Source organism: Ambystoma mexicanum, chromosome 2q (genome assembly GCF_040938575.1).
Source record: "Ambystoma mexicanum isolate Mex_15411 chromosome 2q, UKY_AmexF1_1, whole genome shotgun sequence".
Taxonomy (NCBI): domain Eukaryota; kingdom Metazoa; phylum Chordata; class Amphibia; order Caudata; family Ambystomatidae; genus Ambystoma; species Ambystoma mexicanum.
Genome location: NC_090924.1, coordinates 1,459,725,507 through 1,459,740,765, shown reverse-complemented (window position 1 = coordinate 1,459,740,765; position 15,259 = coordinate 1,459,725,507).

Below are 15,259 nucleotides of genomic sequence, written 5' to 3'. Positions count from 1 at the left end.
CGTCCAGAAAGGCAGTGAACCATCTAACAAACTTGCTCGAAAGACCTGCGGATGACAGCCGACCGATCAGGGTGGGGTGGTTGATGGTGTCAAATGCAGCCAACAAGTCTAAGAAAAGTAGCACCCGCACACAACCCTGATCTAACAGGCGAGCAACTTCATCGACCACGGACACTAAAACCCACTCAGTTCCCATACTGTGTAGGAAGCCCAACTGCAAGGTGCCATAGAAATTAGATGATTCAAGAAAAGAACCAAGCAAGGGGGAAACCAGAGACTCAAGTAACTTCATAAGGAATGGTAGAAGCGAAATGGGAAGGTAATTAGATAAAGTAGAAGGGTCAAGGGAAGGTTTCTTAGGCAGGGGGATTACCAAGGCATGTTTCAGGTAATTAGGAATTTGACCAGAGGAGAGAGAAGTATTGATTTCCAAAGTTATCCATGGTATAATCTCAGCTGAGATCTCTTTGACTAAAGAACGAGGAATAGGTTCAAGAGGTGAGGCAGGTTTAAGTTTATGAATTGCAGCAAGAACATTGTGATCAGTGAAAGTGGGGAATGAAGACCATTTAGCAGTGGACAAAGAGTGTGAGGGGGGATAAGTAGAGAGCGAGGAGTGAGAACAAGCATTAGTGATTTCATGACGGATGGTAGCAATTTTATCGACAAAGAAATTGGACAGAGATTAGCAAAACACTGGAGAGGGCAGGATCCCAGAATTGGCCTTAGCAGGGGAGGACAAAGAGTCTAGCAAATCAAGTAGCGTTTCAGGCTGATTGATTGCAGCCTCGACCTTAGTAGTGAAGAAAGATTGTTTGCCAAGAAGGATGGACTTCTGGTATTTAACACAATGAGAGGCAATGCGAGCCACAAGATTGGGCCATTGAACACATTGCCAGGTGCATTTCAAAATATCCTGCCTCAGATCAGTGAGAATGGGCTCTGAGAGTGGAATAGAAAAAGGTGCAACATAATGGTCAGACCAGATAACCGGAAGGGGGAGGCAGTAGACAAAGAATCTCAGGGGCGAAAACAAGATCGAGAATGTTGCCCAGCTGGTGTGTAGCATCGGTAACCTGTTGGTGAAAACCGAGATCTGCCATCGATATAAGAAAAAGAGAGACTGGTTGTTCTCTAGCTTTATTAACCAAGAGATTTAAGTCACCAACAGTCACAAGGTTAGAAACACTTGTGTATAGGCGCGTTACAAATGTCATATCCTTTCATATCAGAATTCTTCCGCTGTAGCTCAGACACAAAAGCAGGAAATACAGTTAGATCGTAACCGGGAGGTCAATAAATGACTACAACAACCAAAGGGGAAGTGGGCGAGATGGAAATGCGGATTAATAAACTTTCCACCTTTATTGTGTGATCAAACAATATACAAGTAGTTTGAAAAGTGGACTTAAAAATCAAAACGTTGCCCTGCCCCAGATGTATAGAAGGGTGGTCACAATGAACAATCTCACAGTTAGGGGGCAGGGCTTGAATTATGGAGGGGCCCGAACTGCCACGAAGCCAAGTTTCCATGACACAAAGCAAATCAGGCTGGGAAAAGGCTAGCAGATTGTAGCAGTCCTGAGCATGTGCAACCAATGAACGCACGTTCAGAAGGAGGAACTCTAATGAGGTACTCGAATTATACTCGAAAGATGTCAAAGCCTTTCCTCCATCGATAAACTTGAGTATATTAAGTTTACTGGGATAACACAAACTGTACTATTAGACACAGACCCGCACCAGGAAGCGATAACACCTGTATGGCACTGATCTAAAGGTTGGCCCTTCCAAAGGGTGGGAAAATCTGGGCAGCAAGGTCATATATTTATCAGAGTTTCAGGGTGTCGGGGAGTATTGGTGTCGGGACCGCCTGTCCTCTGCGCACCTTTTCTTAGTGTTAGCCTCTTTTGCCCATATATTTATCACTCACATAAAGAGGAACATGTGTTAGTCTGGAGTAGTAGTTAGGAAGCCAAATTACATAGAAGAGAACCACAGTTTCAAGGCTCATATCCCAGCTTTGCCACTAGACCATGCTGTGATCTTGGACAGATCACCACATTTTACTGTATAGTACTGAGCTGTATTGGGTTCAAAAGGTTTGTCTTCTCACATTATGGTGACGTAAAAAATGTTTCCTTTTTTAGAATTTCCATTTTTTCTCTCACACATTCTATTAACCAACGACTATAAACAGGTGACTTTAACCCACCATGTTTCTGGGTGTATTTACATGAGTAAAAAATGTGAGTATCCTAGATGAAAAGGGTTATGGCAATTTGTGCTGTTTGAAGACTTCAATTTTCAGCTGAGAAAATAATTGTGTGTTATCTTATGACCATGTATTTTCCAAGTAAGGACTCCAAAGCAGGACATTATCTGAGTTTCAAAAAGTCATACATTTCCAAATCTTTGCACCTTGCTGTACAACACGACTAGGTAAATAATCTAGTCAAGTGCAGAAGTGCAGACTTCACTCAGATCCCAGCTTCACCACTAGACCAAGGTCTGTGATCCTTGGCAACTGATTTTAACCAAAAGGGACAGATGCTGAAAACCTCCTCCGTTTGCACTCACCCTGCCACCTTCCTGCACTGGCTCCTGGCCACCGCTTGCACTGGGGACTGTATCTGTACACATAAAGCCTCCCCCCCATTTTTCTTCTTTTTCTGCACTTATTCAGACTTACCCAGTCTGCTGCCTTAAACACAGCACTTGCCACTTACTGGCTGCACTACCACAGTTTGCCTCAATTTTCTATTTATTTTATTTATCTGCGCTCCTCTGCTTCTGCACTTTCCACTCTCCCCCTTCCATGCACTTTTTCCCTTTTCCCTTTCCCATGCACTTGCGCGTTCTCAATGTCACTGAGCCTAGTAAGATCATTTTTATGTTGTGCTGTGTTCTCCCTTGTTCCCCTCCCTTGCCTAGTCGCGCTCTGAAACACTTGTATACGAGCGCGATACAAATAAAATATCATATCATATCAAAGTTGCATGCAATTCACAAAGAGCATTTGGATGTCTGTAACATACATGTACATATTCATACGGCCCTTTTCACATCCTTTACGTAATTGACACATTTTCGGGTATTTCTGTACTTTCCAAAGTGCATCCCGCATATTTGGAACAGGCTCAATGGATGGGGGCAGTCATTTCTGATCACTTCACGTGTTTGTGGAACTGCAGCTATGAACCCCTGCACTACCACTTGAATTTATACCCAACAAAGACAGAAATGCTTTGTTCAATGTTTAACTTTTCACAATGACAAATCCTTTAAGGACCTGTTGCTATAGATAGCACGTGCTGCACCTATGGGTGCTGGAAGCCTGCCATGCATTAGTGCACCCGGCACTAACATGTGCAAGGTTCAGGACAAATCACTATGTACACCGGATCAAAGCTCCCAAGAAATGTGGAGTTCACCATCCTCAATAATGTGACTTGTGCATTCTATTCAATCACAGAGGTATAAAAGAGAAAATGCTGGGGAGATCAGACTCAGCCTGGTCATTCTCCCCAACTCTTGTTCCCAAATGCTTCCGTGTTCCAGGTTGCGGCACATAGACAATCAGATGTAAGACGTTGGTAGTGCAATGCAACTTTGCACCATGCTAGAAAATCCATGAATTGGGCCCAAAATCACTAACCTAAAGCTCATCATAAAAGGGATTGTCGGGGGCGCTAGAAAGCTAAGACAAGATGGCCACAATGCCGTGAGCTCCTGGGCGAGTCTATATAAAACCAGTCTTTTATCCTGTCACCCGAACAGTCTCCCCATCTTGTAGTGCCTTATATTTAAGCAAAAAGCCCTGCGATCACTCCAGTCCAACTCTGCTGTGCGGGAGTGCACCGGGAGTGGAGATACTGCAGCCGGAGGAATTATCACAGTGAGGAAACAAGGCTCCATTGAGGGTGGCGGCTGGTGCATGCAGTTTACAGCTGTGTCAGAGCCGGTGGTTGAAGACGATGCACTCAGGGACTCTTGCTGTTGGCAGGCCGTGAAGCATGGAGTGGTTGGTGAAGTCACCGGATTGAGGAGTCATCTCTCCATGGGTGAGCATTGTGATCGCGACCCGACCAGTGGTGTAAAGCTGCGGCCAGAGTGAGAACGAGCTGCGCATGACTGCTGCATAACCCCACATACTTTCCTCCCCGGGGGACGACCCAGGACCCGCTGTGATCAGTGATTGTGGGCTGCCTCAGCAGATGCCCGAATGGTTGGAACAGGCTGGCCTGAGAGAGTGGCATGGAGGTGGTAATGAGGAGGGGCCCACACTTGACTTGGGGTCTGGATCCTGAAGTAGGCCTTATCAGGACTCGAGGGCGAGCACTGATGCGCCCCAGTGGATTACTGGCCTGTGGTGAGGGTGAGTGGAGACACCCCTGGTGATACCCCAAGCCTTACCTGATATCCTGAACAGCACGCTGTGCAACTGGGCAGTGTGGGGCCCTGGCAGGGGGAAACAATTCTGTGAAACATTAGTGCCATATAATCAAAGAGCGTTATCCTCACCAATACGATTGGGATCCTGGGGGCGCAATCCCTGGCTGGTGGGAGAATCAGTACCAAGAGCCTTGAGAGCATAGCGCCACACTACTAGGATAATGCTTGGAAGGCGCTGGTGGGGAAGGGGCTTGGACTCTGCAGAACAGCCTTCTAGATGGTAGAAGACACAATGGGGGAGGTCGGAGAAAAGGCATAAACTACTAATTAGCCCACCATAACCAGATAACTCCTGATCTGTGGCAAGCTCTCAGAAGGGCACTGACTGAGCCTTGTTGTGAGTGGGGAATAACCGGGAACGATGTCTAAATCACAGAAATCGGGCAAACAGCAGACCAAATAGCATTTTGAGACACTGGCCAAACCCTCAATGTCTGAGGACTGATCCCCAGGGGAGACCTCACGGCCTTCACTGATGGATCCAGGTGGAGCACTAAGTGATAATGCTTGGCCAGGTGCAAGCAAACATGCAGTCCTTGGACGGCAAGATGGCATTATTTATTTTGTTTATTTGTTTGCATTTTTAAAGTGCACAACTGCCCTAGGGCATCGTGGCACTGTTACAGAAGGCTCACTTGACCGTAGGAGATTGGTTACAGACATTGCTCGTGTTCCGGTTTACATGGGAACAGTGACATTGGTACAGTATAAGGGCACAGTAAAAGATTTGTTACATACATTACATGTTTTCCATGTACCTGGGAAGTAGTGGGTACATATTACTTGAATAAAAAGGATTTCCGATCTATGTTTTGATGGCAGTGAGTTCCAAGATTGTGGTGCTAGAACTACGAAACTCAAACCACCGGCTTTGGTTCTGTTGAAGGTAGGGATTGAGAGTTGGTGTGTATATATGTCCCTTTTGGGTCTAAGTGTCTGCACTTGGTGTATTCGTTCAGTTAGATAGCTGGGAGCAGATTGGGATAGGCATCTATGGGTTATATTGAGAATCTTGAACAAGATGCGCTCTTTGACTGGGAGCCAGTGTGCTTTTTGTCTTGCTAGGGAGATGTGCTCCTTCCTGGGAATACTGAGGGCTGCTCTGAGTTTGTTGTTCTGTGTAATTTGTAATGCGTTAATATTTTTAGCAGAGGTGCCCAGTAGGAGGACGTTGCAGTAGTCCAGTTTTGCACCTACAGTGGCCCTGGCAATGTTGAGGCAATTTTCAGTAGATAAGTGGGGTTTTACAGCACTGATTATTTTAGTTGTTAGTGCTGCTGCTGAGGAGATATAGCTTACATGTCTGTCCATAGGCAAGGTTGAGTCTAGGTACACTCCCAGAGTTTTTACAGAAGAGGAGACTGTAATTACAGTACTTTCAATTTTGAAATTGTAGTATTTGTTGTCTAGTTTACGGAGGATTTCTTTAGGACCCACCAGTAAGATCTCTGTCTTGTCCCCATTGAGACAGAAGCCATTGGCTGCCATCCAGGCCTGGATGACAGCATATGTTTCTTGTAAGGTTTTTAGGTCTTGCTCGTAGTTACCAGATAGTGGGAGAAGAATTTGTGTGTCATCAGCATAATTGCTGAAAGTTATGCCGAATTCTTCTAGGTCGTTGAAGAGTGGTAGAGTAAATAGATTGTAGAGAGTAGGGGAGGTGCAGGTACCTTGTGGTACTCCACAGTTGATAGGGGAAGGAGTAGCTGATGCTTGGTCTGAGAAAATTCACACAGCTCTGCCCTCCTGAAGGATGTAATCCACGTAGTGGCCTCAGTGGAGAAGTGAGCCATGTTGGTAAGGTGTGTCTTTAGGACTTTGTGGTACACTAAATCGTACGCAGCTGACAGATCCAGGAGTAAAAGGATTGCAGATTTGCCCTTGTCCATATTTCTTAAGAGTTGGTTTTTTAAGTCAAGCAGGGCTGATTCAGTGCCATGCCACGGGCGAAAACCAGATTGTCTCTTTCCTAGGATGTTGTGTAATTCTATGCAGCCTTATCCAGAATTGTCAACAGGAATAGCACAGTTGTAATTGTCCTATAGTTGTTTGGAGAGTCAGGGTCTAGTGTGGGCTTTTTTGAAAGGCGGTCGAACCCATACTTCGTTAATGGAGACGGGTACTGAGCCAGAGGCAAATGAGGCGTTAATGAAAGTTGTAATGAAAGGTGCTAGTGACTCTGAGTAGTCTTTGATTATGTTTGCTGGACAAATGTCCCCTTTGCATAGTGAGGGTTTTATTTGCTTCATGATGAGTAGTACTTCAGGAATAGTCACGTTTCTAAAGGTGAATGGCGGTGGTGGTTTGCTGTCAGGATGGGTAGGGGGCTTAGGATTAGATGCAGCCAGTGTTGTACGGGTGGTCATAGGTAGGTTGTCAAAACTGGCTGTAATTTTTTTTAAGTGTGTCTATTTTGTCCAGCATAGCCTTCTGGATGTCATTACACCATTTCTCATCTTTAACAGTTTGATGTTTGGACGTGGGAGGTATGACCAGCTCATTGAAGATGGTGAATAGTTGTTTCGAGTGAGATTTAGCATTGTTGATTCTGGTGTTGTAGTCTGCTGCTTTAGTTGTGGCATTTTTGTATTGCTTAGCGATAACCAGGTAGGAGTCATGAGTGGGAGCAGAGGGGCAGGATTGCCATTTGTTAAGGGCGTGTCTTTTGAGTACTTTTAGGTCAAGTAGGTCTTGGTTGTACCATGAGTTAACATGAAATAGTCTTTTTGCTTTTTTTTTCTCCAGTGTGGCAATTGTGTCGATCACCTCTTTAATAGTGGTATTGTAAAGATCGACCAAATCAGTAAGGTTGCTCGAGAGAGGTGATGCTAGTGCTGAGATTTCTAGGAGCGGGAGTATTTTTTCTTTTGTGAGCAGTTTTTTAGATCTGTCTAGGGCAGCTGGCGTGGGGAAGTTTTGTGAGGATGCTGCAGTTGTTGGGATGTAGAAATGGATAAGATGATGGTCAGTCCATGGTTGAGGGGTGTTGGAGCTGATGTCTACCCCGCAATTGTGGTCGACTAACCAGTCTAGTGTGCGTCCTTTGGAGTGAGTAGCAGAGTCGACTTTCTGGATGAATTCAAGGTCTTGGAGAGCTTTAGCAAAGGCTTTACTATGTTTGTCCTTGAATCCAAGATTAAAATCTCCTAAGAGTATGGCTCTGGTGTTCAGTTTAAGGTCATTACCTATGAGGTGTAGAAGGTTGGCTTGAAGTCCAGAAGGGGGCCTGGAGGCCGGTAAATGAGGTGCATAGTCATAGTTTTGTTGGGCGAGAAGGAGATCTTTACAGTTCTCTGATGTGGTGGATTTAATTTGTCTAGCCTTAAGTGTTTTTTGACTATAAGGGCAACCCCTCCACCTTTGTGTGTAAGTCTACCCTGGCGGAGGATGATGTACCCGGGGGGTAGGGACTGGCATATGGCTGGTCCCGATGCTTCATGTAACCATGTTTCTGTAATGGCTAGTGCGTCTAGCTCCAGGTCGGAGATTAAGTTGTGGATTTCTGTGGCATGGGCGTGCATTGATCTAGCATTGATGAGTGCAAGTTGGATTTGGGTGGTCTTATTTATGCTAGGTTTGGGATTGGCAGTGCTAGTGGGATGTATGGTGATGTGTTTCTGGGTCTTTGTGGTATGAGTGTTTGTGTGTGCTGGTGAGAGGTGTGTTATAATCGTGTGTTTGTGATTCTTGGTGGACACTTTGGAAGTGCGGGCTCCTAATCTTATGTTTCTTAGGTGCATGGGTGGCGTGTACAAGGTGATTTGGGCTATAGATGTGGGCTACTTTGACATGGATACTTTGACATGTATGGTGGGCCATATGCAGGTGCGCCTGGCCAAGCATGGAGACCGATTAGTTGAGGTTGAGGGCAGTGTGTCCACAATTGAGAATGCGACTAACGCCGCCACCGGGTGAGATATTTCTATACTTCAGACTACGGAACCCCTTGAAGGACGTATTCCTGACCTTCCCCAGAGAGCCATATGTAGCCCTGATACTCGACAAAATGTCTAAGGACCCCCAGTAGGGTGGGATAGTTTCCATTCTGTATGGTATGCACCTCAAGGACGGAGAAATGGGAAGCTACATTAGGCTGTAAGATATCTGAGGAAGCATTGAGATACTGTTGTGGTGAGACCAAACGTGTGGCACTCAATACAAAATACAAACTGATACACTTTAAATACTTACATCAATTCTATTACTCGCCCGCATCTATTACCTTCACTGCATATATTCTTCCCAGAGGCCTTGGAGAGATGGGGGAGATGTGGCATCACACCGGCTAATTTTCTGCATCTGGCATGGGGTTTCCCCGTGATCTCCATTTGGGAGGGAATCTTTGAAACACTTTGTGGAATAGCAGGGGAACGGCTAGAACAGGGAGCGATCACCACACTGTTGGGTTTTACCCAACATATCCCCAAGAGGGTGAGAAAACTGATGGGGCTGCTCTTGCCTTTAGCCAAAAGAAGGGTGGCAATGGTATGGGGAGCGACCCAGGTTCCTGAATTGAAACATTGGCGGCGGATATCCTATACTGCAATGAAATGGAAACGCAATATGGGAGACGCATGTACCCCCAACAAGACCTAGAGACATATGCGGACCATACATCCATTATCTGATGGCTCAATGGCACACGTCATAGGGAGGCCTGTGATTACATTCCCTGAAACCACTTCATCCTTTCGGGGTATTCCATGAATGTACTGTAGACCTGACTGCACTGCTCGGACTTACTGATGATATGAGAGAACTGCACTGCTCCACTGTGCTGTGGTTGCCTTTCTTGTGGTGTTAATGAGTGCCAGCCCATGTGTGCTGTATGTTTTACAAAGTATAAATAAAGAAAAGTTTAAAAAAATGAATGAATACATAAATAAAAGGGATTGTGGTCCAGTAAGTGCTGGTGGGAAACTGCCTGGCCAAGCTCAGCTCTGAGCTCAGCAACAGAGTGAAAGGTGAGCGCTTCCCTTTCAACGCCCTCAGCCTCAATGAGGCTCTCTGCTTCCTGTCATGAGACTCTCTGCTTCCTGTCATGAGACTCTCTGCTTCCTGTCATGTTGAAATTACTATTTATTATTGAACTTAGCCAATGGGTCTTTGTTGTAATAAGATAAAAAGCTTGCATGTTTGCTCATTTGTAACATTTGAATGGTTGGCTTCCTAAGCATGCCCTGTACAGCCAGTTTAGCAAATTCCCAATCAGAACCTTACATCTACCGGGACACAGCCCCCCACAGGGCCAGACTGGGAGAGATTCATACTTCGGCATCTCCAGAGCTGGCTTCTCTTTGAAGGTCCTGATTACCGGTAACCAGTCCGTTCCAAACTGCATGACTCCTCCGAGGATCAGGTCTCCGTCTTGTGTGATTCCGGAAAAGGCAGGCTTTGGGCTTTCTAGGCCGCACATGGAAGGCCGGCTCTGGCGCGCTTCTCCTGCCGGAAGCAGCAGCAGTAGCAGCAGGCCCAGGGTGCAGAAGAGTCTGTGCAGCTTCCTGAGCACTTCCGGGCACCAGACAGGCATGCCTTGCAGGGCAGGAATCCTACCAGATCCAACGCACAATAGAACAGCCTTTCCCCAGCACTGGGCAAACAGGACACCAGCACAGAAAGGAGTGTCACTGGAAGCGCCTGTGGTCGATGTGGATGACAACTAATGTCTCACAAACGCCTCAGCTTGTCCTTCGGCTCCCTCTGTTTGTGGACATGGCTTCCTGTGCTTTCAATCTGAGCTATCATAACTCCGACCCCTCTTAATAAAGTGTCTCAGGGCTGCTCTCCCCATCCCTGTCCACACCCCCATAATTACCCAGAAACCCTTAATTCTGTTACACACATGTCTGCTTGCAAAGTTCTTCACATTCTTAGAGTGGACACATGTGCCTTTAAACCCAAAAAAATAACAAAACACTTTAATGTTTAATTCATTCTTAAGAGAATCTCGCTCACATGAGAAACGTTCTCATATATTTTGGATAATAACTTTAATTTTGAAATGGAACACTCCTCTGATTACAGTCCTGGTGTCCAGAGTGATAATTGTCAGTGTGTAATGGGTGAGTGAGCGGAGGTGGAACCTCTTGAGGGACACCAGGTCCAGCGCTTCTAAAAATGGAATCTGCGGGAGCTCCCTGGAGGAAGACAGGATCACAGCTCTAAGGCTGGTGCTTCAAGGCTGTGCTTCTCAGCAAACTCACAAAGATACTCAACAAACATCTCAATCTGAAAGTGTGAAACAAAAGTTTAAACATCCACACATTAGTCTAAACACATGCAGGGCTAGGACTCCCCCAAATGTAGGGCCATGTTTGGTCTGTACACTTTATTAAGCAACGCCTAGTGAAGCAAAGTGTAAATGAATACCTTATATTAATTCACAGCAAGTGATTGTATTTCAGTCAGAATCTCTGTGAAATAGGTCATACTAAACGTCGGAGTGTTTCCCTAATTGGGGGCTTTACAATGAGGGGATACCCCATTTTGGCATCCAGTTGGTGTCAATGAGGGCTCGGTGACACCCCACGTTGCTAATTGCATGCAATGAGCTGAATATTGTGTTTGGAATTCAACAATCTGGCAAGCCCTTGTAGGATGTTCTGGCAGACAAAAAAAAACACACGTAGGGCCTCATTACACGGTACGCGGTAAAAAACTGCATTTACCGGCATGGCGCTATTAACGTGTCTGCCTTGGCACGAGGCCGCTAATTGCGTACCATTACGAGTACGCGGACATGAGCATAGCGCCATGCCGGTAATGACCCTACCGCCATGCCACTAAAGATCCCAAAAAATACTTAGCGGCCATGATGAAAGCGCCTATAGCACTTCCGACCTCCTGCACCACGCATATAGCGGTCATCGCTATTAGCGGTCACCGTTAAATAACGGAACCGGAAATAGCGTCATTGCACAGGAATGGGAAAGAGCACGGCCGCCATCTTTAAACACACAATCCATTGACATCCTCTGCCCCCTGGACCTGTTTCGACAACTATGCCATCCCAAAGCCACAAGGATCCCCTCACCATGCCAAAGGCCATAAAAAAAACACTGACAGCCAGCGTAAAGAGAAGTTTACGAACGAGGAACTCATAATGCTGACAGAGACCCTAGCAGCAAACTCTGATGTGGTATTTGCCAACGACATGCGGCGGGAGACCCTGATCCAGAAAAAGGCCATCTGGGCAGAGGTCGCCCTGAAAGTGAATGCGGTGGGCACCACCACCCACACCGTCAGGGAGTGCAGGAAGCGGTGGGAAGATCTCCGCCTCTGGGTCCGCAGCATACTGTCTGCGAACCGCAAGCTGGCCATGACGACAGGACGTGGCGCTGATTCACCAATTAAATTGAAGGAGTGGGAGGAGACCTGCGCCAGCACGATTGGCGTCAAATCAATCGAGGGAGTCGGGAGCATGGTGTGGCCACTACATCAGATGGAGGTGAGTGTACACATGAAACAATGCACTGTGAATGTTGAGGCACCCCCCAAATGTGAGCCCAGGTTCACCCCATGGATGCAGCCACAATCATACATGCACACAACCCTGCCCATGTGAGTGTCACACCCCAACACACACACATGCACGCATCACCACAGACAAGTGCCACACAGACCCATGCATGGTCGACCCACTCAACAGCCCCATCACCTGAATCCCCACCAATGAAGTCCCAATGCACAGAACAGCATGATGAACTGAATCTGCATGATGCATGTTGAATCATCACCAATGCCATGCCCTCTTTGTCCCCCACAGGCTCACATACAGACAGCGAAGAACCTGCCACTGCGACTCAGGCTCCCCCTGCCAAGAAAAAACCCAAGGCACAGGAGACAGGGGACACCCCCACCACATCAAGGGGCACATGGAGGAGTCAGCCCCTGCAGAGGGGCAAACATCGCAAGAGCACCACTGAACCAATCCCGCAGTCTACGCCAGCAACAATTGCCACACCCACTGATGTGAACCCCCCACCACAGGTTACACCCACGGAGGGCCCACCCTCTGCTGCCACAAGTTCCACTGGTGAGGCAGCAGCCACAGTGCTGCTGTCAGATGTGGCGGACCCTATAGAGTTCACCATGCAAATGCACACCCCCAGCCCCCCAGGAAGCCCAGAAGCAACTCCACGGCCAACACCAGGATCCAGTGTCCATGGTCAGTCTGGGGAGGAGAACACGGGAGGGTGCTGGAGCCCACCGGTGGCCTCACCTGATGTCTGGGACATAGAGAAAGGCGCAGCAGTCACACCACGAGCTGGCCACAGTGGCCATGACCTGGCCACCATCAGGCAGCGCCAGGAGGACATTACAGTGCTGGTTGGCCAGCATGTGGAAGAGGCTGGCCGTCTCAGGGGGGAGATCACAGAGACTGCTAGGCACTCGAGGGAGGCGATGGAAGCCTGTACCAACAGGCTGTGTGTGGAGATTGGCCAACTGAAGCAGGACCTCACACGCATAGCGGATGCGATGGACCGCCAGTTCCCACCACCACCACAGGGACAGACAGCCATCTCATCATCTGCGAGTTCAAGGCAGACAAGCCCCCTCCGCCGCTCCATGCGCACCACGAGGTGCACATCATCCCAACCTCCTAATGGTGGTGGTGGCAATGGGAAATAGGGACAGCAGGGTCTAGCTGGCACGTGTGCAGCAGGACACCAACATTGTGCAAGCCACACATGGGGTTGTTGTGGGGGGAGGGGGAAAGGGTGTTTTGGAAGTGTTCTGGGGGGAGGGGGGAAAGGGTGTTTCAGGAGTGTTGTGGGGGAGGGGGAAAAGGGTGTTACAGGAGTGTTGTGGGGGGTGGGGTGGGTGAAAGGGTGGTGGGATAGTTGGGAACATGCACTTTTTCATCTCATTATACCATAATACACTGGTGACTAGTTGAAACACAGGCTTGGACTTCGTCATTGTGTATGTGTACTTAATTGGTGACAAGGTCCATTGTGCGCTTCACCACAGACACCAGTGCACTAATACCCATATCCATCCTATAGAGTTAAACCATGTGTCTCAGAATATTTGGTTGATCAGATGCTGTCACACATCGCATCCCTCCTGGGCATCGCCTCTTGCATGACCAGCATCCCCGTCACCTCCGTCCTCATCACCATCATCATCCTCATCAGGTGGTTGCATTTCAACGTCAGGGGGCAGTGGCACATTCCGCCTGATACACATATTGTGCAGCATGACACATGCCATGGTGATCTTAGCCACCTTCTCCTGGCCCTACACCCGACCTGCTTATGCACCAGAACCGTGTCTTCAAAAGGGCAAATGTCTGCTCAATCACGATGCGGGTACGTGTATGTGCACGATTGTAGTCCTCTTCGTGCCTGTTCTGTTGGTTCCGTACAGGGGTAAGGAGCCACCTCTTCAGGGGATAGCCGGAATCACCTGTATGGGGGGAAGAATGGGGACCTGTTACCGTTCACCTCAAGAGCGGTCTGTACATATCGCACATATCGACTTTGCATTGTTATTGTAATCCACGATTACCAGCATGCATGCAGACGATCTGTGTGACTGCAATGTGCAAAGGTGAGCTCGACCCTGCAAGTGGACATGCCCGATCCATGCCTCCGACAGTAATTGACATGTCCTGGTTGGGGCCAGGTCTTAGGTGTCCCTGGGCCCAGGCAAATTTGGTACCACACTGCTAGTGTACTGCCATTTCGACATCGATGTTGCCATGCTGTGAAGCATCACTTCAGTGGTGCTATAGGTGTGTGGTTCAATGCTATGGCTAGGGGTGATCCCTTTGCATGCATTCAAGGGCACATTGATGTATTGATGTTGTGCTGCGCTAATTCTGTATGACTATCTTGACGCCATGTTGCTGAATTGTGTATTATGTGGTGTGGCATGATGTACAATGTGGATGTGGATGGATGTGTAATATTTGGAAACCTGGATTGTTCTCAATGTTGTGCAGCTTCAAATTGCATGTAGGTTCTTCTCAAGTACATGGCCTTCCCTGATGGACATTGGCGAACCTCTGTATGTCCATTTGTCCTACGGAAGACAGTCAACACCCAGTTGGAGTATGTATCTCTTCCCTCCAATCACACCCAGTTGGAGTATGTATCTCTCCCCCCCAATCACACTGCCATGTGCTTGCCCTGCTACTCACCAAGTAGCCACAAACGTTGTCTGGCTTGTCGCTCCATGTAGCGTGGTATGGTTGAGTTCCGCAGGACCATAGAATCATGGTTGATCCGGGAAATTGGGCACAACAATGTGTAATTATCTTGTTTGCGTCACATACCATTTGGACATTGATGGAGCGGAATTGCTTTCTGTTTCGGTAGACTACTTCATTGTGATGTGGGACCACCAATTCCACATGGGTACAGTCGATGGCCCCGATGCAACTTGGGATGCCTGCCAGTGAATAGAAGCCAACTTTGGTGTTTGCGATCTCCTGGGCAGTCCGTGGCAGGAATATGTGTTCACGTGCATGCTTCAGGAGGGCATCGAGTACCTGGTTCAGCGTGCGTGAGAATACTGGTAATGAGATTCCATGCATCTGCCCCACTGTATGCTGGTAGGTACCTGTGGCCAGGAAGTGGAGCACAGTCACCACCTTCAGTAGCGCTGGGATGGCAGTTCTGATGTCTATGAGGCTCACAATGTCGTCATGTATCATGTCCACGATGCTGGTGATGGTATCCCGGTCCAGACGGTACAGGGTATGTATCTGCTCAGGGGTTAGGTTAAATGGTCTGGCTCAGATCCTGGGGATTGGTGGCTGCCTCTGTGGTATTACTAGGTGCCCTGGTGATGCTTG